Here is a 27,042-nt window from a genome sequence, read left to right on the forward strand (position 1 = left end):
CAGGCATTTTTTGGATGAAGATAAAGTCACTAATCCATGCTAAAAATCTTGCTCACTAGCAGTGAGTACATAGATGTACATAATGCTTTAAGTTTATGGAGTGCTCTTGTAAAGTTTATGTATAAAGGCTTGGTTATGCTTAGTCATTTACAAGAGTTTTGGGTTGGTCAAACCTCTAAAAGGTGGTTTTCAATAAGTATTTTCACTCGTGCTTGATAGCCAGTGAATCGTACTGATACATCATGAGTTACATGCATTTGAAGTGAGCGGTTCCTTACTTAGAAAGTGGGTGTGGATGCATACGAGGGAAAGGAAGCTGGGCTGATTTGATATATTTAATTAGAAAAAGTATGGCCAAGGATTTCTGGAAATGGCCGAAGTGATAAGCTCCGAGTGTTGGAATTAGGGTTGCAGAGAAACACACACAGCTTGGAGAAGACGAAGGAAGCTCAAGGCACACAATAGAGAGTGTGTTACTTAGTGTACAATGGAAAGATAGATAGCCCTAGAGTGATGGGCGTATATACAATGCACGGGGGAAAAAACCTCCTAAAGAGGGAAAAAATGCCTCGGCGGTCCTAGTGTGTTCACACACATCACTACCACATGTATATGGTAACAAATCCCCCCTGGAGTGATGCAGTGAACAAGAGATGGCACATGAGTAAAGAGAAGTGCCATGCCCTAAGGAGAGGATCAGTCCACAAAGGGGAGTAAGACCAAAGCTTTGCGGAAAGCTTCAAGCTTCTCACGAGACAATGCCTTTGTGAAAAGATCTGCAAGGTTGTCCTGTGTTGGCACATAATCCAAGCTGATCTCTCCTGCTGAGAGCCTCTCCCTGACATAGTGGTAATGCACCTCAATGTGCTTTGTGCGAGCATGAGAAACTGGGTTCCTCACAACTGCCAATGCGCTCTGACTGTCAGTGTAGATAGTGTTGGCAGTGTCCTCTCCAACACCCAAATCAGCCATAAGGCGTCTGAGCCATACACACTCAACCGTAGCTGTGAAGACTGCTCTATACTCAGGCTCACAACTCGAAGTGGCCACAGTAGGTTGCTTCTTTCTAAACCATTATATACATGAACTGCCAAGCATAAAACAAAAACCACTTATGGACACTCACGTGTCAAAACAACCAGCCCAATCTGAGTCCGAAAAAGCATGTAAGTCTGGCGGCAATGATCCCCCCTTGGGATAAAACAAGCCAAGATGTAAAGTGCCACTAAGGTAGCGAAAAATCCTCTTGACAGCCTGCCAATGCTTAGACCCTGGGCTATGCATAAATCTACTGACCTGTGAGACTGCAAACTGAATATCCGGCCTCGTGTTGCATACATAAATGAGGCAGCCACAACAGCAGTTTGGTAAAGAGTGACATCAGCAGGATCACCAGCATCATGTAGACTCAACTTCAAACCTGTTTCCATGGGAGTGGCAATAGGTTTGCAATCCTCAAGTCCAAACTTACATAGCAATGTCTCTATGTAACTTTTCTGACACAAGGCAATACCACCATCACACTGCTTAAACTGTATACCCAAATAATGATGCAACAGCCCCAAATCTTTCATCTTGAAAGTAGCATTCAAATCATGCTTACATTCAGCAATATGTCTCTCATTTGGTCCAGTGATCAGCAGATCATCAACATAAAGAACCACAATGAGAAGTACATCACCCTCACGCTTTACATACAATGTTCTTTTTGTTGGACTGTTACGAAAGCCTCGTTTAACCAAATGAGTGTCAGCTTTCTCATACCAAGCACGAGGAGATTGCTTCAAACCATACAAAGCCTTCTTACATCTGCACACTTTGTCCTCTTGTCCTTTTATGACAAAACCGCGAGGCTGCGTTACATAAACTTCCTCAAATATGTCGCCATTCAAGAAAGCAGTAACAATGTCTGATTGATGTACATCCCAACCAAAATGAGCTGCCAATGCACATAGAAAACGCACAGTAGTCATATGACAAGTGGGAGCAAAAGTCTCTCCATAATCTATGCCTTTTTGCTGTGCATAACCCTTTGCAACAAGTCAAGCCTTATGGCGATCGATCTCACCATCCGGCTTGCATTTCAACTTGTAAACCCACTTCGTACCAATGTCCTTTTTTCCAGGAGGCAAATCACATAAAGTCCATGTGTCATTCTCTATAAGTGCATCATATTCTGATTGCAAGGCAGCCATCCAATTTTCTGAATTATGTGCTTCATCAAAAGACATAGGCTCCTCAACAACATGTAAACTAGACACAGCCAAAGCATAACAATCTAATGCATAAGATGCATGGCAAGAGCACAAATCGTAGAAGACTATAAGGCACATGTTATGCAGAAAACGGCACTGACAGAAATTCTGCACAAAATGATGAAATGGCGTGTGTAGTACTGCCTGTAGTGGAAACGGAGGCCGAAATGAGTCCAAATCAAAATTCTGAGCAGACCCAGCTCTTTGAGCTATCCCAAAATATTTGTCAACCTACGAACGCTTGCCAAAGCTCCTTGAAATCGGAGAATGTGAGCAGGCGTATGCTGGAGTAGCTGGCGACTAAGCCCGAGAGAACGTGACCTGCTCTGATACCAATTGTTGGAATTAGGGTTGTAGAGAAACACACACAACTTGGAGAAGACAAAGGAAGATCAAGGCACACAATAGAGAGTGTTTTACTTAGTGTGAAATGGAAAGATAGATAGCCCTAGAGTGATGGGCGTATATACAATGTGCAGTACTGTCTGTAGTGGAAACGGAGGCCGAAATGAGCCCAAATCAAAATTCTGAGGAGACCCAGCTCTTTGAGCTATCCCAAAATATTTGTCGACCTGCGAACGCTTGCCAAAGCTCACTGAAATCGGAGAATGTGAGCAGGCGTGTGCTGGAGTAGCTGGCGACTAAGCCCAAGAGGACGTGACTTGCTCTGATACCAATTGTTGGAATTAGGGTTGTAGAGAAACACACACAGCTTGGAGAAGACGAAGGAAGCTCAAGGCACACAATAGAGAGGGTGTTACTTAGTGTGCAATGGAAAGATAGATAGCCCTAGAGTGATGGGCGTATATACAATGCACGGGGGGAAAAACCTCCTAAAGAGGGAAAAAATGCCCCGGCGGTCTTAGTGTGTTCACACACATCTCTACCACATGTATATGGTAGCACCGAGCCGGGATTTACAGCATCACATTCAGTGCTCGGAGTCACCCGCCATGCCTCTGCCAAATTGCTCGGTGTGGGGAGCATAACAAGAAACTTATAGGATTAAGTGGGGAGGTCGGAGGATGATGCCAAGTGGCAATGGAGGAATCCCACGTGGGGGGGAAAGTGGAAATTGGAGGGTATAAGGGGGGGAGTGGGCAGCCCGTTGTATCCAAGGGGCAAACGGAACTTCTCTTGCCTTGCTAATGGGTCTTGTGGGTGTTGGGGGAGAGAGGGGGCGCCCATTATGAGTTTCCACTATCTAGACAGGCAACAAACCACGCTCAGCTTTGTCTAGTGTATTTTGCAGTAAGCAATTGACTTTCAACTTTTCTATAAACGTCTGTGAGTTTTCATTAGGCAATCCATGAAACTTTTCTCTTGCTTACCCAGTGTGAGGAGAATTAGGTACTGAAGCGATCCATCGACATCCCTTGAGTTTTCGACGTCACATGTAAGTTTTTTTGTGGCAATCAAACATGGCAGACGAGTTCCCGCAGTTTCATGGATTGCCTAATGAAAATTCACAGACGTTTATAGAAAAGTTGAAAGTCAATTGCTTACTGCAAAATATACCGCAGTTTCGTAGACAAGGTGGTTTTGGGCCACAGAGAAGGTTCATTCCTACTTGTTGTAACTGTGGTGATCTTGGTCACATCAGCACTTATTGTCCAAAGACAACAAGGATAGGAGGGGATATTTTTCCACTTCCTTAGTAGATTCCTAATAGAGCTAATGATTATGCATTAGATATACGGGGAGATCAAGGTACTAGACTGGAAAGTCAAGCCTCAACCTTGGGCGGTCATGTGGGTATTGTGCGGGTTGAAAAGAAAGACGCGGATGTGTTGCTAGTAGGCAACAGAGAGAGGGAAGGCTATGAAGCACCAGGTCCTAGTAGAAATAAAGGGAAGGAGAAGGAGGGTGAAGATGGGAAAGCCAAGAGAAAGAGAAATCCTTGTAGATGATTTGAAGTGGTAGATTTGCCTTTGGGAGAAGTCCAAACAACTTACAGTTTAAAGGAAGACCTGATTGGGAGGAAAGTGGATTGTACTTTTGGACAATTGATGAATATGGTGCCCAAACTTAAAAGGCAGTGGAAGTCATTAGTGAATCCAAAAAAAGAGCTGAAGCATGGACAAGTTAGAGTGTTGTCTGTGGAAGCGTTACCCAGCATCTGTCCTCTGGTGAACGCTTGGCACAAAGGTGTGGGCATGGGAGAAGCCTACATTGATGGAGGTGCTCAAGTTTGTGTGATCACAGAGTCAGGTGTCAAGAGACTGGGTCTCATTACATGCGGAAGCTCTGGCTTTTTGATTCGACTAGCAAACCATGCCAAAGTGAAATGTTTGGGAATGATCAAGAATTTGGAAGTCAAAGTCTTTAACGTGAAGGTTATGGTAGACTTTCATGTTATGCCAGATGGTCTAGGAGCCTTTCCTCTCAATCTGGGATGACCTTGGTTGAGAGTTGTGGGTGATGTGCAAGATTGGTGCAACGGCACAATCGGTGCGCATGACAAGAAGGGTGAAAAGAGAGTGTCTGATATGACTACCAAACAGTCTATGGAGCTTGAAGATGTGAGTGAGAATGATGAGTCCGAAATTGCCAGTGATGATAGTTCTAAAGACTCAAAATGTAGCACTACCTTGAGTTCCAGTGATGAGGGTGAAGTGTCATTCTTGTTCTTGGATGAGGAACAAAAATAAATTAGTGAAGTGTTGCAAATATCAGGGAATATAAATGCTTCAAACCATTTAGAGCAACTTGAAGAGTTTATGCAACCTAAACAGGAACTGCCAGTGATGAAGAAAGAGTTGATTCAAAATATGATGAGTATTGATTTGAAACAAGGAGAAAAAAAGGAATACTTAGCAATGTTAGATAGGTTTCCAAATTTTTTCATTACCTCATATCAGGAAATTAGGGGCTTTGTTAGGGATCCTATGAAGATCGAGCTAGTTGAAGGGGCAAAACCAATCAGACAGAAGTTAAGGAGGATGGGCAAGGAGGAGATGAATGCCTTAAAAAAAAGAAGTGGATAAGCTATTGGATGCAGGGTTCATTGTGCCAGTTGATAATGCTGAATGGGTGAGCCCTGTAGTGGTCACTCCGAAGAAAGATGGGCATTGGAGAGTTTGTGTTGATTACAAGCCACTAAATATGGTGACTAAGAAAGATACTTACCCTTTGCTGTTTATTGATCAATTGTTAGATGAAGTGGTTGGTTTTGAAAGATACAATGTCTGTGATGGGTATTCAGGATACTTTAGCTTATACTTGCTCCTGAAGACAGGAAAAAGACTACTTTTATCATGCCATGGGATTGTTTCTGCTTTTGTTGCCTTCGTTTTGGGTTGACAAATGAGCCATGAGCCTTTGAAAGAAAAGTAGATTGTGTCCTTACCCCATTCGTTGGGAAGTTTGTCAAAGGATTCATAGATGATTTCTATGTATAAAGTTCAAGGAAAGAGCATGTTCAAAAGCTTGAAATGACTTTTGCCAGATATGATGAATGCGGGGATCATCTCAATCCTAAAAAATGTCATTTGGCACACCCACGGGTGTAGCTTATTGGGCATGTTATTTCAAAAAATGGGATTGAAGCAGATCCAGAGAAAGTGGATGCTTTGTTGTTACTATCATCTCCAGAATATACCAGACAGTTGGCCACTTTCATACAGAAAGTTAAATATCTATCTTGCTTCATACCCTTGGCATCGCAGCAATTATATCCATTGCATCAAATAGTGAACAACGATCCCTTGGAATGGTCTCATGACTGTGATGAGGTTTTTGACAGAGTTAAAGAGGATTTGAGTACGTTACCCATTATGCAAGCTCCTGACTGGGAAAAAGAGTTTTATTTCAACCCATCAGTGGGAGATGATGTTATTGGAGCTATGTTATTGCAAAGGGGGAAGGAATCTCTTTATATGAAGCCTATTCATTATGCTAGCAGAGTGAAGACTCCTCATGAAAGAGATTTTTTTGAAATTGAATTGGTGATGACCAGTATGGTTTATGCTTGCATACGATTCAGACACTACTTGCTGCAAAAGTCATTCACTTTTCTCACCGGTTACTCATTGCTTCCCCAGTTGTTCAATAATTCAAATATATAAAAAACAGTGATGAAATGGGTTATTGAACTTCAGGAGTTTCAATTCACCTTTTTGCTAGAGGAAAGTGCTTGGGCTATCTTGGCAGATCTTCTCACTTATAAGGATACTGTGATTTTGGTTAAATAAGAGGTGGTGCGAAATAAGGAATTCGGGACTCTTGCCATCCATAATGCTTCACTGTTATACTTTCATGGTTCTTATCGAAGAAGTCATGATGCTGCTTCAGGAGGCATTGTTATTTATGATGCACAAGGAAAGCTTATGAGGAAGCAAGGGCTGAAACTTGATGCAAAGAGTAACAATGAAGCAGAATACATGGCTCTTGAATGTGGTTTGCATATTTTCTTACAATTGGGAATTAGATGCTTGCAAATCAAAGGAGATGCTTTGTTGGTTGTGAAGCAAGTGTTGGGAGTAAGGAAGAATAAGAACCCTAAACTGAAAAAATTATGCTTCAAAGTGAAATCCTTGCTCAAAAAGATCGAAGCATGGAGTTTGCAGCATATTGAGAGGTCTCTAAATTAAGAGGCTCATGATGGTGCCCAAGAAATGATCACTTGTGTGTTTGTGGTAAAGGCAAATGCCCCTCTATATCATGGGAGGGAAACCTTATCAAAGGAAGTGGATTTTCTATTGACATGTGCTCTACCTGAAGGTTTACCATCTTCAAAAAAGTATGTGTTCATAAGAAAATCCAAGAAATACAAATGCTTGATGATGTGCTTTACATGGAAGAAGGTGATTTGGTTTTGCGTCGTGTGCCTTGGAAAGAGGAAATTTACAAAATCCTGGAAGAAAACCATGAGGGATCTTGTGGAGGCCATTTTGCTATGAAGATCATGTTGCATAAGGTCTTGCAAGAAGGTTATATATGGCCAAGCATTCAATGGGATGTTAATCATTGGTGCAAGTCGTGTTTGCCTTGTTAGAGGATGGGAAAGAGAATTTTGAAGCTTGAATTGTGGAAGACAATTCTAGCTTCTGATGTGTTTGAGAAATGGGGTCTCGATGCCATTGGACCCTTACCCATGACTAGCAAAAGAAATGCTTACATCTTGACCGCAATGGATTATTTGTCACGACGGGCAGAAGCCAAGGATGTCAAATAGATTACCAGTAAAGAGATGGAAAAATTTGTTTATGACTAGATATGTTGCAAATTTGGTGTGCCATTAGAGATACTTTTTGATAGAGGACCACAATTTAGAGGAGAGTTGTTTGATTTCTTATGCGAAAAGCTCAATACGCAGCATAGGTACAGTTCTCCCTATTATCCACAATGCAATGGTCTTAATGAGAGGTTCAATGGAGAGTTGGTAAAGATCTTGACAAAGATGACTCAAACACATGGGAAGACTTGGGATTCAAAGTTTCCTTGTGCCTTATGGGCCTATAGAACTGCTATCAAAATGAGCACATGATTTTCCCCTTACCACTTGGTTTATGGCAAGGAAGCTTTATTGCCAATTGAAGTGGAAATTCATGCTCTCAAGTTATTGTCATTGGAAGATGAGGAGCAAACAAATGCATGGCAGAAAAGGTTATTGGATTTACAATGCTTGCAATTGGATAGAGATTTTGCTTTGGGTTACTATTAGGAAGTGTAAAGAAAGGATCAGCTAAAAGCCAATGAATGCGTAGAGGATAAGAAAATTGAAAAGGGTGATTTGGTGCTGCGATACAATAGTAAGTTGGACAATACCTTTCAGAAGAAGTTTAAAATCAAGTGGGAAGGTCCTTTTATTGTTGTGAATAATTTTGAAAATGGCACATTTCAGTTGGCAGACTTGAATGGTGCGCAACATAAATATCATGTTCATGGTTATAGATTGAAAAAGTATTCGGCATGTTTGATGACAATTGTGACTGATGAAATGCTATTAAGAGAAGGAGACAATGTGGAAACATCTAAAAGTGTGGACGAGGTTTTTGGGGATGAGATGCGGCAATTGTTCACCTTAGACACCTCTGCTTGTCATGAATGATCAAGCAGGCTAGGGGGGGTTTGCAAGCTATGTCAGGCATTTTTGGATGAAGATAAAGTCACTAATCCATGCTAAAAATCTTTCTCACTAGCCTTGAGTACATAGATGTACATAATGCTTTGAGTTTTTGGAGTCTTGTAAAATTTATCTATAAAGGCTTGGTCCTGGTTAGTCATTTGCAAGAGTTTTGGGCTGGTCAAACCTATAAAAGATGGTTTTCAATAAGTATTTTCAGTTGTCCTTGATAGCTAGTGAATCGGACTCATACATCATGAGTTACATGCATTTGAAGTGAGCGGTTCCTTACTTAGAAAGTGGGTGTGGATGCATGCGAGGAAAGGCAAGTGGAATGATTTGATAGATTTAATTAGAAAAAGTATGGACGAGGATTTCTTTTATGGCTGCAGCGATAAGCTCCGAGCTCGGGCTTTACAGCGTCCCATTCGGTGCTCGGAGTCACCCACCACCCCTGCGCCAAGATTGCTCGATGTGGGGAGAATAACAAGAAATTTATAGGCTTAAGTGGGGAGGTGGGAGGATGATGCCAAGTGGCAATGGAGTAATCCCACATGGGGGGGAGAAAGTGGAAATTGGAAGGTATAAGGGGGGGTGTGGGCACCCCCTAAGGTTGTATCAAAGGGTAAAATGGAGCTCCTCTTGCCTTGGTAATGGGGATTGTGGCTGTTGGGGGAGAGAGGGGGTGCCCATTGTGAGTTCCCATTGCCTGGAGAGGCGCCTGGCCACCTTTTTGGTCCCTGAACACTTGTCCCCACCCCATTCCTTGGTCAAATCATCGACAGCTCATTTTTCATTCAAAAAAGGCCAAAATTGGACCAATTAAAAGGTGCCCAAAGAGAGAATCATGTTGGATAAGAGAAAAGAGAAAATTCCTTGGGATAAGAGCAAAAAAATCCCCTTTTTAATAGCTGCAATTCTTTGCACACCCTTTTTGTTAAGAGAGACTAGCTTTTTTGGAGTTTTTGAGACATACCTCAACTTCAAAAGCTTGTAACTCTCTCGGCTGTTGTTCGAATCAAGCATATGGATACTCTATGGAGGTCTACACGACACGCAATTTATCTTTATGGTCTTGTTTTTCATTAATCGAAATCATGGTTTGGTTTAGGGCTGTTTCCCACCCGACGTTACAGGTGTTCGACATAGTTGTTTTCAACAGCTTTATAGTGTTTCCTTTCCACGGTGTGGTGTGTGCAAGGCTATAGAGGTTCTTGTTTTCCTTCTTGTTTGCACGCTAACAATGGCTACAATTTGTCACTTGAAGTGGTGCTCTATTTAAAGCCCGGGAAGCGAATTGTGAAGTGGGTGTTAGAGCTTCAGGACTTTGAATTTGAGTTTAAGATTGACCACACTAGTCGGTCTCACCTAGCCTGCATTTTGGTGTTGTATTGAAAGCCAAGGAAGCGGATTGTGAAGTGGGTGTTAGAGCTTTAGGACTTTGAATTTGAGTTTAGGATCGACCACACTAGTTGGTCCCACCTAGCCTTTATTTTGGTCAGCAAGGTTGTTGATTTTTCATTTTATCCAAGGGTGGTGTGAAATGAAACTAAAGAGGATCCAGTCTTGGAGAATGCATTCACTACTTGGTTTGATGGTACTGATAGCCGTTTTTCGGCTCTTTGTAATTACCACAGTGAGTTACCTCACCCTACCAAAATCACCCAAACACTGTGGCTATCCCTACCATTTCACTGTACATAGGCGTGCGTGAGTCACGGGACTTTTCCCATATCTTCTTAAAAAACCCTCAATTAGCTAGTCATTGGGCTAGTTGAGCCAAAAAAAAAAAAATATAATAATAATAAAATAAAAAATAAAAGTATATTATGGCCCATGTGTATGTAAATATTTCTTTATATATAGGGCCTAAATAAAATATTTTTTCATAATTATTTTGGTATTTATTTAAATATTTCTACCTAGGTGTGTGTTATTTATGCTCTGTACATTGCCTCACCATTACCACAATTTTTTCTTACCATTTTTCATACTCTTTATTCCATATAGAAATATTTTCATGTAAGCTTCTCTTATATTTGGTGTAACTCCACCCCAACAAAAATCCAAAAAAACTAGTTTTATTTATGTGTATATTTTTTCACTATTTTGATTTTTCCCTTCCTACATCTATTTTGTTTTATTCTAAAAAATTAGAACACCAAAAATATTTATCTTTTTATGGTAGCCTCATAATGAGAGAGATTTCTTTTGACCCCTTTATATTTTTTCCACTTATATTATTTATATTTGTCATGTACATATTTTTTAGACCCCTCAATATTTGATTTTCTTAGTTGTACTATTCACTTATATCCTAATCTCAACAATATCTTCAATTATAGACCTACCAAATAAGGTCAAGGGTAGGTGGCATGCATACATGCACTATGGAGGGCTCACTCTTGGAGGTATTCAAAAGAATCATCCAAAGAAGGACCCCACAAGGACCTTTGCAGTGGAAAAAAACGGTCGGTTTTGCTGAATTTTTAAAGTTCACTTGCTCTCCGAATTTGAAAAGGTGATACAAACAAAAGTTGTAGCTCGTGGGCTGAACTTTTGCCTCAAATTTTTTCATATTTTTTTGAGCTACGAGCTGTGAGCTATGATTTTTTTAGTGGACCCCACTTTTCCCATGCTATGCAGCCACACTCTCTCTTCCACTTTATCATTTTCCTCTTTCACACACACTTCCCCACTCATCATCCCCATCTCTCTCACCACTCCTCTCTGCACACTACTCACCTTCTCCTCAACCTTGAAGAATAAGAGAAACCATGGTGAACTCATACCTCCCACACACAATTCCATTCCAAAATTGACCACCTAGTCTCATTTTTCCTCCTCCAATTTACCCATATCTATCAAAAAACCACAAAATTCAGCCTCTTCTCTTAAAAGACAGCATCATGGTGGTTGATTACTCAGCTTCAATTACCTTGTCTCTCAAGGAAGGTCAAGAGTGGAGAAAAAATGTACCGTCAAAGCTAGTGGACCATCAACAGGCGTCAAAATCGGCCCTACTCAAGACACTTGGAGCATCAACCTTGTAAGAAAGCCACCTTTTCTTACCTCTTAAGAGTTTTTTCTTCCTTATTTGTATCCTACATGGATACTCCCATTGTAAATATCCAATTCCATTTGTAAATTAATACTAACTCTACTAACACTAACCCACTATGAAAAGTCCTATCACCTCCATTTCTCTCCTCTCTCTTTCCTCACCAACTTCTTGATAATTCCAAGCAAAAGAAATTAGATAAATTGCTGAAAATCTAACCCAACCATGGTTAGAGGAGTAACCCTAGCCTTCAAAATTGCTATAAAAGGAGGGTGTAGCTAGAACAAAAGGGGGAGCCATAAGCAAGAGCACTATGCTATAGCTTGAGAAGCCAAGCTCAACCTCTCTAGAAGGAGCTCTTGAGTGGAAGCTCATTGTCTTATGCATGTGCATGTGTTGTAATAGGGGATTAGCAAGGGAACTCTATGCCATTGTAAGAGAGAGAGTGATCATTAAATTGAGAGTAGGAAATCTATCATTTCTCCTACTAGTGTAAGCCCAACATTTGCTGAATCAAGGAGGGTGGATTTGGACTAAGCTTGGATACCTTGTCTCCCTTCCAACGTGAAGTAATGGACAACAATGATGCGTAAGTGTCTTGGTGTTTTTTTTTGTTAAGTTCTTGATAGCTTGTCTCTGGTGTTGTTATCAATCTAGCCATAAGTCCCACATACTGTAAGAGGGCGACAGGGTGGAGAGGACTCCCCTGGCTTTAAGACAGTGATTGGGGTGGTTTTTTTTGTGATGTGTTGTGGTGAAATTTACGCAAGCTATGTTGAACAAATACTAATCTCACTTTGATTTGTCATGACAGATTTGTAAGAAGGTATTAATGCAACAAGCACCCCCTCCCCCTTTCTCTCTCTTTCTTAAGTATATAGTTGTGTTTGCTTGATCATTGCCGATACGTTCCAAAGCAGCCCGAGCACTATCTCTCTCTCTCTCTCTCTCTCTCTCTCTCTCGTGTTTTAGTGTGTGAGAGTGTTCCATTGGTGTTAGGGTTAGTGTAAATTCCTTGCTTGTTTGTGGGTTGCTCTAACGATTCTCCTCTTTTGCGTCCTAGTTCGCTCTTAAACTAGGTGGTGCCCCTTGTGTAGTTGGGATTTGGTTGTGGGTTTGTTGTTTTGGTTTGTGTTGTGTTGTGCCCCAGCCCCATTGAGCAGCACGGGAGCCTTGAAGGGTGTCTAGAGGTTGCTCTTCTTGTTGCCCGCCCCGGACCGCCTCAAATTGGTGCCCCCACGGAGGACGGCTTGTGTATTTTTGTGTAGAATCAACCTTTAGCATAGTCAAGTAGTTTGCATGAATCACGAAGATTTGTATGATCCCTTCATTCCCATTGCAAGGCAAAAGGTACACATAATTGTTAGTACTAAGTTGCAATTTCAACGTGTCATTCGTAGAATTTTAGGTCCTCTTAGGTTGGCCGAGATAAACGCTTCAGTAAATCCTTTTATTTTGCCTCTCATTAGGTACGACCTTAGTTTGGACGTCTATATTTTTGTTTTGTTTTAAGCATTAGGACATGCATAGGCCATGGATAATGGCCCAGGAATAGAGGTTTTTCCATTTCATTTTACTCCACACATTAGAATAAACGTTGCAATTAGTAGAAAGATCCATTTTCAACAACGAATGGTGTTCATGTTTGGTGCCCAAAGAGCAGGAGAAATTCTTGCATCACCAAACCCTGTCATTCTACCTCTTATCAACTACCACACTTCTTTTGATGTACATGTGTTCATTTTATTTTAAAATGAAGTGCAGCCCGGCAAAATAGTGTGTATGTTTGTTTTTTCTTTGTCCAAGTTGTTACAAGAAACAAAAAAGCGATCATTTGTTCTAACTGGGAATGTGTGTGCAGTGAAAGTTCAATCCTTAGAGATCTAGATCTATTACCAATTGAGTTGCAGGAGCAAGTAGTAAGGCGCCTCCCTCATAACAAGAGGGTGGTGAAGTTAAGACGGAAGGTCCTACGCGTGGATTCCATTTTCCTCTTGTTGTTGGGCACTAAGGAAGACCGCGCATTCATCCAACTAGTGTGTGCCCTAAGATTGGTAAATAGAGTGAAATTTGGCGTTTGGCGAGTGCATTTCACCATTGAGGAAGACTCTTCAGGAAACTTGCGGCCAGAGTTCATGCTTCATAGACTCACATTTGGTGAATTTTTCCCTCATTTGCGTCTTATTAATAGTCTTCCTTTCGCTTTCAACAAAGGAGATAGGGAGCTATTCAGAGCTTGTCTTAATAAAGAGAGCATAGAGAAGATTGAAAATTTGTATAAATTCTCATCCTTCTCTACTTTCTATGACACTTTGTTCATAGAGACATTGTAAATCTCTTTATGCTTTTGAATGATTTAACCATAATCCTAAGGAGTTTTTGTCCAGGAATTTTGTAGCACAAGTGGAGTCTTTAAATCTTGCAAACTTGATTGGACTTGATGAGGATGTTCTTTATGAAATTGTGAGAAGGTTGCCTCACTCCGACTGTGTGGAACTCGAAGGAAAGGAGCTCCTAGTCAATTGCTACTTTCTCACGGCCTTCGACGAGCATGAAGATCTAGTTTTTATACAAACCGCTTGTGCATGGGGAATTGTAGAGCAAGTGCAATTTATCACTTGGGACGTGGTTGCTCTTTTGGATCCAGAAAATGAAGTTCTAGAGATTTCTGTTTATCGCCTTAGCTTTGAAGAATTTCAACCCTTCTTAGAGCTCATCAATAGTCTACCCTTTTGTTTTGATCAAACAAATCGAGACCTTATTGAAGCTTGGATAGCTGAAGAAGAAAACCTAGAGTGGTATTTTCTCACTTCTTCATTTGCAGGCGAGTGGTTCTAAATCTCTATTGTATCCCTTATTGTAACTCGTGTTGTAATCTTTCATAATAATGGAGAGCCAACACCAAATGTCTGGATATCCTCTTTTCTTTGGAGAGTCTGGAGAGGATGCAGAATTATTTTTAGCAAATTTCAAGATGTCTTGCCGTATCAAGAGGATAGTAACCGATCAAGAACGTGTAGAAATGTTTGAGGTGGTCCTTAGGAAAGATGCTAGTACTTGGTTTGACTCTTTGCCTGAGGAAGTTAAGGGGAATTACACAGAAGTTTTGAATCGTTTTAAGAGATACTTCTTTGATCCCCAAAACACTCAAAAACTATGGCAAGACATTGTTTCTCATAAGCAAAAAGACTTAGATGACTACTACTTGTACAAGCAAGAGTTTCTACGTCTTTGGGCTCTATGGATACGAAATGTTGCTAACCCTGGTGATGGTGCATAATTTTTAAAGAAGGAGAGGTTCATAGCCGGACTCTTTCCTGACCTTAAGGTAAAATTTGAGGCGGGTGCACCTGCTACTTTTGATGCAGCTGAAACTAGGGCTGCTGAGAAGTATAGGAAACTCAAGTGCTTAAGGGGAGAGGTTCCAATAGAAGGTCTTAGACCCAAAGGTAAGTCACAAGCATCAACATCGAGGGAGCTTCCTGAGGTAACGGCGGAAGTAATTGAGAAGTTAAACGAATCTTTAAGCAGCCTGTCAATTCACCTTGCACAAGCTGTAGGTCCAAAGGGACAAGCAAAGAAGTCTGAAGAGCGAGATCCAAGACCTAGGAGAGTCTTGCAATGTTGGAATTGCGGAGAGTCTGGACATGGGATGTATAATTGTCCTTGGCCCCGTGGGGAGCCAGGGAGACCTAACTTGAACTACCCAGTGATGAATGCAGGTGAAGGAACTGGTCAACAACCAAGGCCTCTACAAAGGCCAAATGGACCAAGACCACCTCCACAAGGGGTAGAAGGAGTTCCACCTTTGCCAGATCCGAATGTGCATGTGGTAGAGGTGACAAATTCAAATGAGGTTGACATGGAAGCCAATGGAATTAAGCGTGGCCGAGGAAAAGGTAAAGAGAAAGAAGGAGTCACATCACAGAGTGACCATGGACAAGGCAAGAAGGCAAAGGAAACCAAGGAAACCAAGAGGACTCGACGTCGTATCAACCTCCAAGACTTCCCTCTTGGACATGGTATGGCTCCGTACAACTTGTTGAAGACATGAGAGGTAAGGGTCCTGATATTTCATGGCCTCAATTTCTTGCATTATGTCCACAAGTTAGGAGGGATTTAACAAGGGCAGTTAGCACTAGGAGAAAGGTAAAAGAGAGTGTGCCTGTTGTAAAAATTGCACAAGCTGAAATGAATGAGGACATTACACCGGTGCTAGACTGTTACATCAAAGGAAGATTGGTTAGGAAAGGTCTAGTGGATGGGGGTGCACAAATTTGCATCATGACAGAGGGACTCATGCAAAGACTAGGCATGCACATCCAGGAGACACCTGAAATCAAAGTCAAGATGGCAAACAATAGCAAGGCTAGGTGTGTAGGCATTTGTAAAAATGTCTTTGTAGAGGCCTTTGGCATTAAGAAAGCCGTGGATTTTTATGTTATGTCGACCAAGGGAAGTGGTTATCCATTTATCCTAGGAAGACCATGGCTAATGAAAATGCGAGCTTTGCAGGATTGGGAGAGTGGGAAATTAATTTGCAGGAATGACAATCATAAGAAGGTTGTCTTTGACATGAAGGAGCAACGCCAAGAGGAGCTCCATGAAGAATCATCTCAAAGTGAGACGGAAGAAGGTTGGACCGATAGCACTTCAGAAGAAGAAAGTAGCAGCAGCATTACTGAAGAGGAGTCTTCCATCGAAGTCATGGGGGTAAGGTTTAAGCCAAGAAACCAAGAGACCTCTTGTCAAGGCTTGGAGGAGGTAGGTCCTCAAGAGAACGAAGGTGTTCAAGATGAAGGGATGCTGGAAGGTATGCTATCAACAACACTTACAAAGGATGAAAGAGAGGAGTTCAAATGTGTGCTAAGGAAGTTTCCTAGGCTTTTTGCTAAAGACTACACCGATGTGCGTGGAGTAGATGCTGTTCAACACAAAATTGAGTTGAAGCCAGAGGCCACACCTAAGGCTCAGAAGCTACGAAGGCTAGGAGTCATCAAGGAGCAGGCTTTACTCAAGGAGGTAAGAAAGCTTCTAGCAGCAGGGTTCATTTATCCAGTGGAGAATTCAGAGTGGGTCTCTCCTGTTGTTGTCACTCTTAAGAAGAACGGCAAGTGGAGGGTGTGTGTGGATTACCGTCCACTCAATGAGGCAACAAAAAGAGATCACTTTCCCCTCCCATTTCAGGATGAGATACTAAATGAGGTAGCTGGTCATGAGAAGTACACTGTGTGTGATGTCTACTCAGGCTACTTTCAAATAGGTATCGCATTGGAAGATCAATTGAAAACAACCTTTATCACTCCTTGGGGTTGTTATGCTTTTAGAGTCATGCCATTTGGTCTGACAAATGCTCCTGCAACATTCCAACGTTTCATGAATATGGTGTTTCAAGCATTCTTTGGAAAGTCAATTAGGGTGTTCATTGATGATTTCTGTATTTATAGCTCAAAATCATTGCATCTACAAAGGGTAGAAGAAGGTTTAAAGAAGCTCTACGACATGGGAGGTCAACTCAACCCCGACAAGTGCCATATAGGTGAGGATGAAGTAATCTTGCTTGGTCATAAAGTTTCTTACAAAGGCATTGAAGTGGATCCTTCGAAGGCAAAGGCTCTTATTGAGCTACGATCACCCAAGAGTCTTAAGGAGGTCATCTCATTCATTCAAAAGGTGAAGTATATGTCACGCTTCATTCACTTAGCCTCGGAGTTACTTCACCCTTTGCAAAAGTTGACACAACAAGTAGAATTTGCATGGTCTGATGAGCTTGAAGAGTACTTTTGTAACATTAAAGTCATTTTATCAGAGCTACCAACACTCATGCCTCCTTGTTGGGAGTACACATTCTTTGTTAGCTCTAGTGCTGGGAAAGAAACAATTGGTGCTATGTTGCTACAACAAGATCCCGACAGTACAAGGATGCGACCCATCTACTTTGCTAGTAGGGTCATGAATGCTTTGGAGAGAGACTACACAGAAGCAGAACTCATGATGCTTTCTCTCATGTTTGCGGTGAGAAAGTTTAGATCCTACCTGCTACCAAAACCTTTTGTAATTCTCACTGCAGAAAATTTGTTCCCTTGGGTGTCATCTCAAATGAATCTTAGTACTAGGATCTCAAAGTGGATTATGGAGTTGCAAGAGTTTCAATACTCTTTCAAGGTAGAAGATAGTGTGCGTGCACAATTGGCAGGGATTCTCACTTATAGGGTGCATGAAAAGGAGATTAAGGTGCCTGAAGTAAAGACCTTACCATTGCCACCACCAAAAAGTATTCCTAATGCTTTTACCTTGTTCTTTGATGGAGCTTTTCGTCGAGCCACAGGAAAAGCAGGGGGAGGGCTAGTGTTGCTCAACCCAAGTGGAGAGGTGGTCATGAAAGAGAAGTTCAATCTACCAAGTTCAGCTAGCAACAATGAAGCAGAATATGACACTCTACTTCATGGTTTGAAGATGTGCATTGGCCAAGGGATGGCAACGTCTCATGGTAAAAGGAGATGCACTTCTCATTGTTAAACAGATTTTAGGCATTTGTGCATGCAAGAATGAAAGCTTAAGGACAAAAGTTCATGCCATTCGTAGGCTATTTAATCAATTTGAGGAGGTGCAATTATATCATATTCCTAGGAAACAAAATGAAGATGCTGATTTACTTGCACAACAAGCCGTTGCATGTGTAAATAAAGAAGTGCAGGTCATCATGGTGGCAGCTGCTGTGAAGCAACCGAGGTACCAGGGATTGGAGTCATTGGCTCCCCATTGGCTACATTTTGGAGGGTGAGTTTCCACCAGACTTCACAAAAGCTCAGAAGAGGAGACTCATGAAGAAGGCAAGCATGTATCTCTTCCTAGAAGGCTCCCTCTATCAAAGAGGGAAGGATCAAGTGTGCAGAAGAGTACCAGCTATTGAGGAAATTCCAGCCATTCTAAAAGGTTTGCATGAAGAAGCATGTGGTGGTCACTTTGCCCAAGAATTAACTGTGAAGAAGATTTTGCTTGCGGGGTATGTTTGGCCAAGCTTGCATGTGGATGTTCAACATTGGTGTAATAGCTGTCACAATTGTCAGATAAATGGAAATAGAAGGTTGGTGCATGGCCCGAGGCAAATAGTGATTGCCATGGGTCCTTTGCCTAGGACAAAAAATGGTAAACTCTACATTCTAGTGGCTGTAGACTATATGACTAGGTGGGTGGAAGCTCAAAGTGTGGCAAGAGTGAATGAGAGGACATTTAGCAAGTTTGTGTACAATCACATTTGTTGCAGATTTGGCACACCTTTGGAGATTGTTTCTGATAATGGTCCAGGGTTTAGGAAGGGCTTGCTCACAGAAGTCTGTGAAGTACTTCACATTCTACATCGTCATAGTACACCCTACTATCCCCAATCAAATGGTTTGGTAGAAAAAGCTAATGGTGTCATTGCAGGCATCATTAGAAAGATGGTGAAAAACAAGACAAAGTTGTGGGATGACTTCTTGGATGGTGCCTTGTGGGCGTATCGAACCACATATAGGGAAGCCACGGAGTTCACACCATTTCACTTGGTCTATGGTCAAGAGGATTTACAGCCAATTGAACTAAACATTCCAACAATGCGACTTCATGGCAAATCAGCACAAGATGATCAAGAAGCATGGATGGATCGACTTCTTACCTTAGCTGAGCTTGAGTGGAAAAGAGAAGCAGCATACGAGTGCTACAAGAGGAAAGCTACGCAGGCGAAGGAGAAGCTTGACAAGAAACTAAAGGACAAAGGCATCAATGAAGGAGATCTGGTGCTAAGGTATGACAATCGACTCGATAATCGTTTTGATGCCAAGTTTGAAACTAGATGGCAAGGGCCATACATAGTCAAGAAGGCTTTCAATTCAAGTTACTATCAGCTTATGGACTTGAATGGTAAAGAGCACTCCAGGAAAGTAAATGGGTATCGCTTGAAGCCCTATTTGAGTCGCCTTCTACCAAAGGATCTACCAAAGATCTGTCAAAAGGCCACTGTCTCATGTAAGTATTGTTACATGAAGCATGAGTGTAACTCTAGCCAAAATTCCGAGGGGCCAAACAATGAAGATCTTGTCAAGGACTCTGAAGCACTCTCTTTGGAAAAGATGCTCTATGATGGTACATGAATATACCATCATCCAGGGGGAGGGCTAATGATAGCCGTTTTTTGGCTCTTTGTAATTACCACAGTGAGTTACCTCACCCTACCAAAATCACCCAAACACTGTGGCTATCCCTACCATTTCACTGTACATAGGCGTGCGTGAGTCACGGGACTTTTCCCATATCTTCTTAAAAAACCCTCAATTAGCTAGTCATTGGGCTAGTTGAGCCAAAAAAAAAAATTATAATAATAATAAAATAAAAAATAAAAGTATATTATGGCCCATGTGTATGTAAATATTTCTTTATATATAGGGCCTAAATAAAATATTTTTTCATAATTATTTTGGTATTTATTTAAATATTTCTACCTAGGTGTGTGTTATTTATGCTCTGTACATTGCCTCACCATTACCACAATTTTTTCTTACCATTTTTCATACTCTTTATTCCATATAGAAATATTTTCATGTAAGCTTCTCTTATATTTGGTGTAACTCCACCCCAACAAAAATCCAAAAAAACTAGTTTTATTTATGTGTATATTTTTTCACTATTTTGATTTTTCCCTTCCTACATCTATTTTGTTTTATTCTAAAAAATTAGAACACCAAAAATATTTATCTTTTTATGGTAGCCTCATAATGAGAGAGATTTCTTTTGACCCCTTTATATTTTTTCCACTTATATTATTTATATTTGACATGTACATATTTTTTAGACCGCTCAATATTTGATTTTCTTAGTTGTACTATTCACTTATATCCTAATCTCAACAATATCTTCAATTATAGACCTACCAAATAAGGTCAAGGGTAGGTGGCATGCATACATGCACTATGGAGGGCTCACTCTTGGAGGTATTCAAAAGAATCATCCAAAGAAGGACCCCACAAGGACCTTTGCAGTGGAAAAAAACGGTCGGTTTTGCTGAATTTTTAAAGTTCACTTGCTCTCCGAATTTGAAAAGGTGATACAAACAAAAGATGTAGATCGTGGGCTGAACTTTTGCCTCAAATTTTTTCATATTTTTTTGAGCTACGAGCTGTGAGCTATGATTTTTTTAGTGGACCCCACTTTTCCCATGCTATGCAGCCACACTCTCTCTTCCACTTTATCATTTTCCTCTTTCACACACACTTCTCCACTCATCATCCCCATCTCTCTCACCACTCCTCTTTGCACACTACTCACCTTCTCCTCAACCTTGAAGAATAAGAGAAACCATGGTGAACTCATACCTCCCACACACAATTCCATTCCAAAATTGACCACCTAGTCTCATTTTTCCTCCTCCAATTTACCCATATCTATCAAAAAAACCACAAAATTCAGCCTCTTCTCTTAAAAGACAGCATCATGGTGGTTGATTACTCAGCTTCAATTACCTTGTCTCTCAAGGAAGGTCAAGAGTGGAGAAAAAATGTACCGTCAAAGCTAGTGGACCATCAACAGGCGTCAAAATCGGCCCTACTCAAGACACTTGGAGCATCAACCTTGTAAGAAAGCCACCTTTTCTTACCTCTTAAGAGTTTTTTCTTCCTTATTTGTATCCTACATGGATACTCCCATTGTAAATATCCAATTCCATTTGTAAATTAATACTAACTCTACTAACACTAACCCACTATGAAAAGTCCTATCACCTCCATTTCTCTCCTCTCTCTTTCCTCACCAACTTCTTGATAATTCCAAGCAAAAGAAATTAGATAAATTGCTGAAAATCTAACCCAACCATGGTTAGAGGAGTAACCCTAGCCTTCAAAATTGCTATAAAAGGAGGGTGTAGCTAGAACAAAAGGGGGAGCCATAAGCAAGAGCACTATGCTATAGCTTGAGAAGCCAAGCTCAACCTCTCTAGAAGGAGCTCTTGAGTGGAAGCTCATTGTCTTATGCATGTGCATGTGTTGTAATAGGGGATTAGCAAGGGAACTCTATGCCATTGTAAGAGAGAGAGTGATCATTAAATTGAGAGTAGGAAATCTATCATTTCTCCTACTAGTGTAAGCCCAACATTTGCTGAATCAAGGAGGGTGGATTTGGACTAAGCTTGGATACCTTGTCTCCCTTCCAACGTGAAGTAATGGACAACAATGATGCGTAAGTGTCTTGGTGTTTTTTTTTGTTAAGTTCTTGATAGCTTGTCTCTGGTGTTGTTATCAATCTAGCCATAAGTCCCACATACTGTAAGAGGGCGACAGGGTGGAGAGGACTCCCCTGGCTTTAAGACAGTGATTGGGGTGGTTTTTTTTGTGATGTGTTGTGGTGAAATTTACGCAAGCTATGTTGAACAAATACTAATCTCACTTTGATTTGTCATGACAGATTTGTAAGAAGGTATTAATGCAACAAGCACCCCCTCCCCCTTTCTCTCTCTTTCTTAAGTATATAGTTGTGTTTGCTTGATCATTGCCGATACGTTCCAAAGCAGCCCGAGCACTATCTCTCTCTCTCTCTCTCTCTCGTGTTTTAGTGTGTGAGAGTGTTCCATTGGTGTTAGGGTTAGTGTAAATTCCTTGCTTGTTTGTGGGTTGCTCTAACGATTCTCCTCTTTTGCGTCCTAGTTCGCTCTTAAACTAGGTGGTGCCCCTTGTGTAGTTGGGATTTGGCTGTGGGTTTGTTGTTTTGGTTTGTGTTGTGTTGTGCCCCAGCCCCATTGAGCAGCACGGGAGCCTTGAAGGGTGTCTAGAGGTTGCTCTTCTTGTTGCCCGCCCTGGACCGCCTCAATGCGTATAGGAGGGTGATACAAAAATCAGGAGGTGGTGTGGTAATACAATACCCAAAGGGCAAAGTAATCTTCTCAAAGGCCTATGATCTGGAGGATGTCCACACCAACAATGAGGCAAAGTACCTTTCCCTCCATTTAGGCTTGAAATAGTGCATGGAGTCTTGCAATTCTAAATTGGTGGTGAAAGGAGATGCAGTTTTGGTCATCAAGCAATTGCTAGGCCAATGAAAGGAAAAGTGGGATTCCTTAAATCATCGGTGTTTTTCCATTAAGAAGCTATTTTTCTTTGAATAGGTCTAGTTTACACATGTCAAGAGAGAGAAAAACCAGGAGGCAAACCAACTAGCAAGTAGCAGGGTGCAAGAACATGTTGCAGGTTTAAATGTGACCCTAGCCACTTACATAGGTAGAGAATCCTTCAAGGAGATAGAAGATCTCCTAAGTACATGTCAGTGCCCAGAGGGTCTATCAAAGTTGCAAAAAAGAAGGATAGTGTAGAAGTCTTGTAAGTTTACTTTAGCAGGTGGAGAGGGTGCTCTACAAATAAGAGATTAGATTTGTGCTGGAGCAATTCCATGAAGAGAGAAAAGACATTGGGGTAAAGACCAGGTGATGTTTCAAGTACTAAGAGAAGGTTTTTGGTGGCCTTCATAGTGAGGGATGTTCACTATTGATGCAAGACCTGTCATGAGTATTAGACCATGAGTGAAAGATGACTAGTAGCCAAGTTTCATGTAGCAATCATAACCTAGAGTTCTTTTAAGAAGTGGGGTTTGGATGCCATCAGTCCACTCCCTAAGTCTACAAGTGGTAATAGGTACGTTGTGGTGGCCATTGACTACCCCACTACGTGGGTTGAGATGAAGGCAATTAAGGAGGTAAATGCGCATGTTGTGGCTTAGTTTTTCTTTAATAGCATTTTTTGCCATTTTGGACTACCTTGGGTGCTCATTTCTGATAGATCCCAAAGATTTAGAAGCAAGCTTATGTGGGAATTTGTCAAAAAAATGGGCTTTCAAAATCGATTTTCTTCACCCTATCATCCCAAATGCAATGATCTAGTAGAGAGTGCCAATGTACAAATCATCAAAATGCTGATGAAGTATGTATATAAATAGGAAGCAGAGTGGGAGGTAAAACTAGAGGAGTGCTTATGGGCATAGAAGACATCTTACAAAGTGGCAACCAGTTTTACTCCTTTCTAGCTAGTCTATGGTAAGGAGGTATTGCTCCCAATGCATGCTTAGCTAGGTGCTATGAAGGATAGGTGGTGCATCAATTCCACTCTGTAGGAGATTTTACAGGATTTGATTGTCAATCTTAAAGAATTGCAGATGGGCAGAGGGCTATGTGAAGCAACAAGAGAAGTGGGTGGAAAAGTTCAATCAAATCATGCCAGACAAGAAGATACAGAAGGGATACTTGGTGATGAAGTATGAGAGCTACTTGGACTTAACCTTTCAGAATAAGTTCAAGAAGAAGTGGACGGGTCCATATAAACTGCACAAGGCTTTTCCAAATGGGACCTATCAGCTGGTGAGAGCTTATGGTAAGCTTCTTAGGCACATGATGAATGGTACGTGGCTCAAATTGTACTTTGATAGAGGTCTAGTTCTTGATGTGTACCAAATTGTAGCCAAGGGGGTTGGAACCCATCTAGAAAGAAACGGTATGCAGATGAGATGAACCTTTGTACATATCCTATACATATTCTTATGGTTTGTGAGTGTTTTTGGTTATCAATATGTTGTGATCATTTTCAATCTCAATAAATATTTTTTCAATCAAACATGAATGTTTGACAAGGGGGTTGGGCAAAGATGGTGCAACGAACGTTGGTGCTGCTGCCAATGGTATAGCACAGTGCTATGGGTTCCCATATGTGCATGACAAAGTGTAAAGAAATTGGGAAAGACATGGGCAAGAAAGTGGTGGCTGAAATGTATTCTTGATGCTACCATCGGTATAGCACAATGCTATGGATGCGCATATGTGCATGACAAAGTGTTAAATCAATTGTGAAAGGCCTGGGTATGCAAGTGGTGGTTGAATTGTATGCTCGATGCGGTTTTTAGTCCAAAAGTGCTCCCAAATGGGCAAATTGGGATGGTTTGTCCAAGGGTCTAAAGTGTGTGGATAGTGCCATACAAGGTGGTGTTTGAGATGCTCTACAATCCGGTCGAGGCAACTTCTCAAACAGAGCCACCTTGAGCAAGATATGGTTGTCTAAATATGGAAGGCTTTGCAAATCCCCAACAGATAGGTCAAGTGGGGACAAGATTCCAAAGCTGAAGTTAGTGGATAGATGCAAAGTGCTTGAGTTGTGGGGCATGCTGGCCTTCTCCAATTGCCAATAAGAGCTTAAACAAAAAGTTATGGGGCCATTTGAAAGTTTGTCAAGCGCCAGCTATGGGGAAACTTAACCACATTGGTAGATTTCCATTTGGAATATTTCTAGCTCAACAGGGTTTGAGAAGGTAGTGGTAATCACGTGAAGATAGTAGAAATCAATGGCTCATGAATCAAAGTCACAAGCAGCAAGATATGTCAGATTGAAGATGGGTGCATTTGTCAAAGATGCGATGACATATGTTTTTTATCCATATATATCACCTTGATTTGCGGCCTTAGCAAAGCCAAAATGCAACAAGGATAACGGAATTTGGAGTTGGCAAAGGGGAGTTCCCGTGTGGCTTCTCAGGAGAGGGACCGAATCCTAGGGTACTAGACAGAGGCGGGTCAAAGTGGTCTTAGTAAGAAGGTCCAACAAGGGAGTTTTCAAGGGGTTTGATGAAGTTTCTTGAGGGTTGTGAACCAAGTGGTGACATGTGGTAGGCAGATGGATCCATATACAAAGGCAAGTGTCAAGTTGGTGGTGTATAAGCGCTAGGGCATGAGCCCTACATCAAAGGAGAGAGAGCGGGGGACTCTTCTTCGTGGTAGGCTATAGTTTCATACCTATTGGCAATGTGAGTTGGCCTATGGCAATACTCTTGAGCACATGGGCGGTCTTGTGGTGATGGTCGGTGTTGTGGTGTTGTTAGTTGAAGGCCCATTGGGAATTGTAAAGTGATGACATGGAAGGGAGTTCCCATGCAGCCATTCATACAAGCCCCATGGGGAAACCTTTAATTGAAGGCAAGGAGGCACTTGCAAACCCTCCCCCCCTTTCCCGTTAACTGAGTCAACATCAGTTAACAGAAGCTGCTAAAAATTGAATACGTACGGATGCACATCAAGGATGAATACAAAAAAGCAGTAAAGATTGGAGTTACACATTTTTCACATTTTTTCAGAAGGGTCATGTATTGTAAATTCCCGATTTATTTCAAGTCATTGTAATATTTTAATGTGTTATGGGCTCAACGGGAGTTGCAAGATGTAAAGAACAGGTGAGTTAGTGTGACTAGGTAGCAGATCCACTAAGTGATGGAGCCCTATAGGCCTTGGGCGCCCAAACATTGCATATTTTTACCCTAGGTATATAAGGCAGTGTGTAAAAGAAATTAGGTTTCTCAAGCTCATTTGTTGAGAGCACTCTTTGGTGAGATCTCTTGAGGTGTATGTCTATGGAGCCCTTGAGCTTCTCCTTGCTCATGATACTTGATTAACACTGATCAATGATTCATTCTCTTTCCCTATGCCTCTCTCATGCTTCTTATGATTGCCTATGATGCTTAGATTAGCTAGATCTACACTAGTTAGTGGTTAATCCCTCTCTAATCTTGTGTGATTTCCCTCTTTTGATTGTGTATGCATGTAGGTTTGATTGGAGTGTGGTGCTCGATAGATCTATGTGTGTGTGCTTGCGATTAGTGTGTTGCATGATAGGATTAGTATTGTGTGCATCTTGCAATCATAGTGTGTGTGATTGGATTGATTGGAGGTGAAAAAAAATGAATGTGGAGGTTTCCCTTCATTGTGGCTTAGCTCCTTCATAGGCCGAGAAGCTTACCTCATAGAGTTAACCATTCATGTTGCCATGATTAGCTCACTAACCGTGTGAGTGTTTCCATGTCCTAGCCGGGTATATCCTCCCTCCGGATTGATAATTTTGTTGGTCATTGGAGATATTGCAACGATGGAACCCCCAACATTTGGTGCCGTTGTCGAGGACGATGGCATACGCTAGTGTAATTGTTGCATAATCGCTGCGTTCCCTCACTAATTTCACTTGTGTGTTTATGTTTTTGGTGGATTTTGGATGTGTGCATGAAGCAATGTGTTCATAATTCCCTAGTGTATTACTATATCTTGCCAATTGTGTGTTTACATACTCTAATTTCACACTAACCCCTTGCTAATTTGACTAATTTTTGCTAACTTACTAATCTGCTATGAAGGATTGGAGCATTCAACCATTCAATTGATCTCCAATGTAAAGGTAATCAAGGTGGTATTTTTAACCTCCCTAAAATCTAAAGATGTGTAGAATTGTGTAGATATCCTAGCATGATGCAATGTAATGTTGATGCTATATTGATGCAATGCAATGTTGATGCTATGTTGGATAGAAAATTTTTTGTTGTTCATTTTCATGCTGTCGTAATGCCAAAATTTTTAAGATTTGATGGCGTATGAATTTGATAAGTTTGATACAATTGAAGTGTGTAAATCCCTGTTTTGAGCACAAAAACATAGCAATTAACCATTACACACACATCAATTATGCAATGAAAACATTGAATTAATCATGCAAAGTAAACACTTTTTAGGCACACACACTAATAAAATTGGCAGTTTTTACCAATCTTTAGGTGCTCACACAAAAGGGTTAAACTTGTCAAATTTGCAATGTGACTTCACAAATCATTAGTTGGGC

The sequence above is a fragment of the Adiantum capillus-veneris genome, chromosome 12, assembly GCF_014529385.1.
Source record: "Adiantum capillus-veneris isolate H3 chromosome 12, ASM1452938v2, whole genome shotgun sequence".
Classification (NCBI taxonomy): domain Eukaryota; kingdom Viridiplantae; phylum Streptophyta; class Polypodiopsida; order Polypodiales; family Pteridaceae; genus Adiantum; species Adiantum capillus-veneris.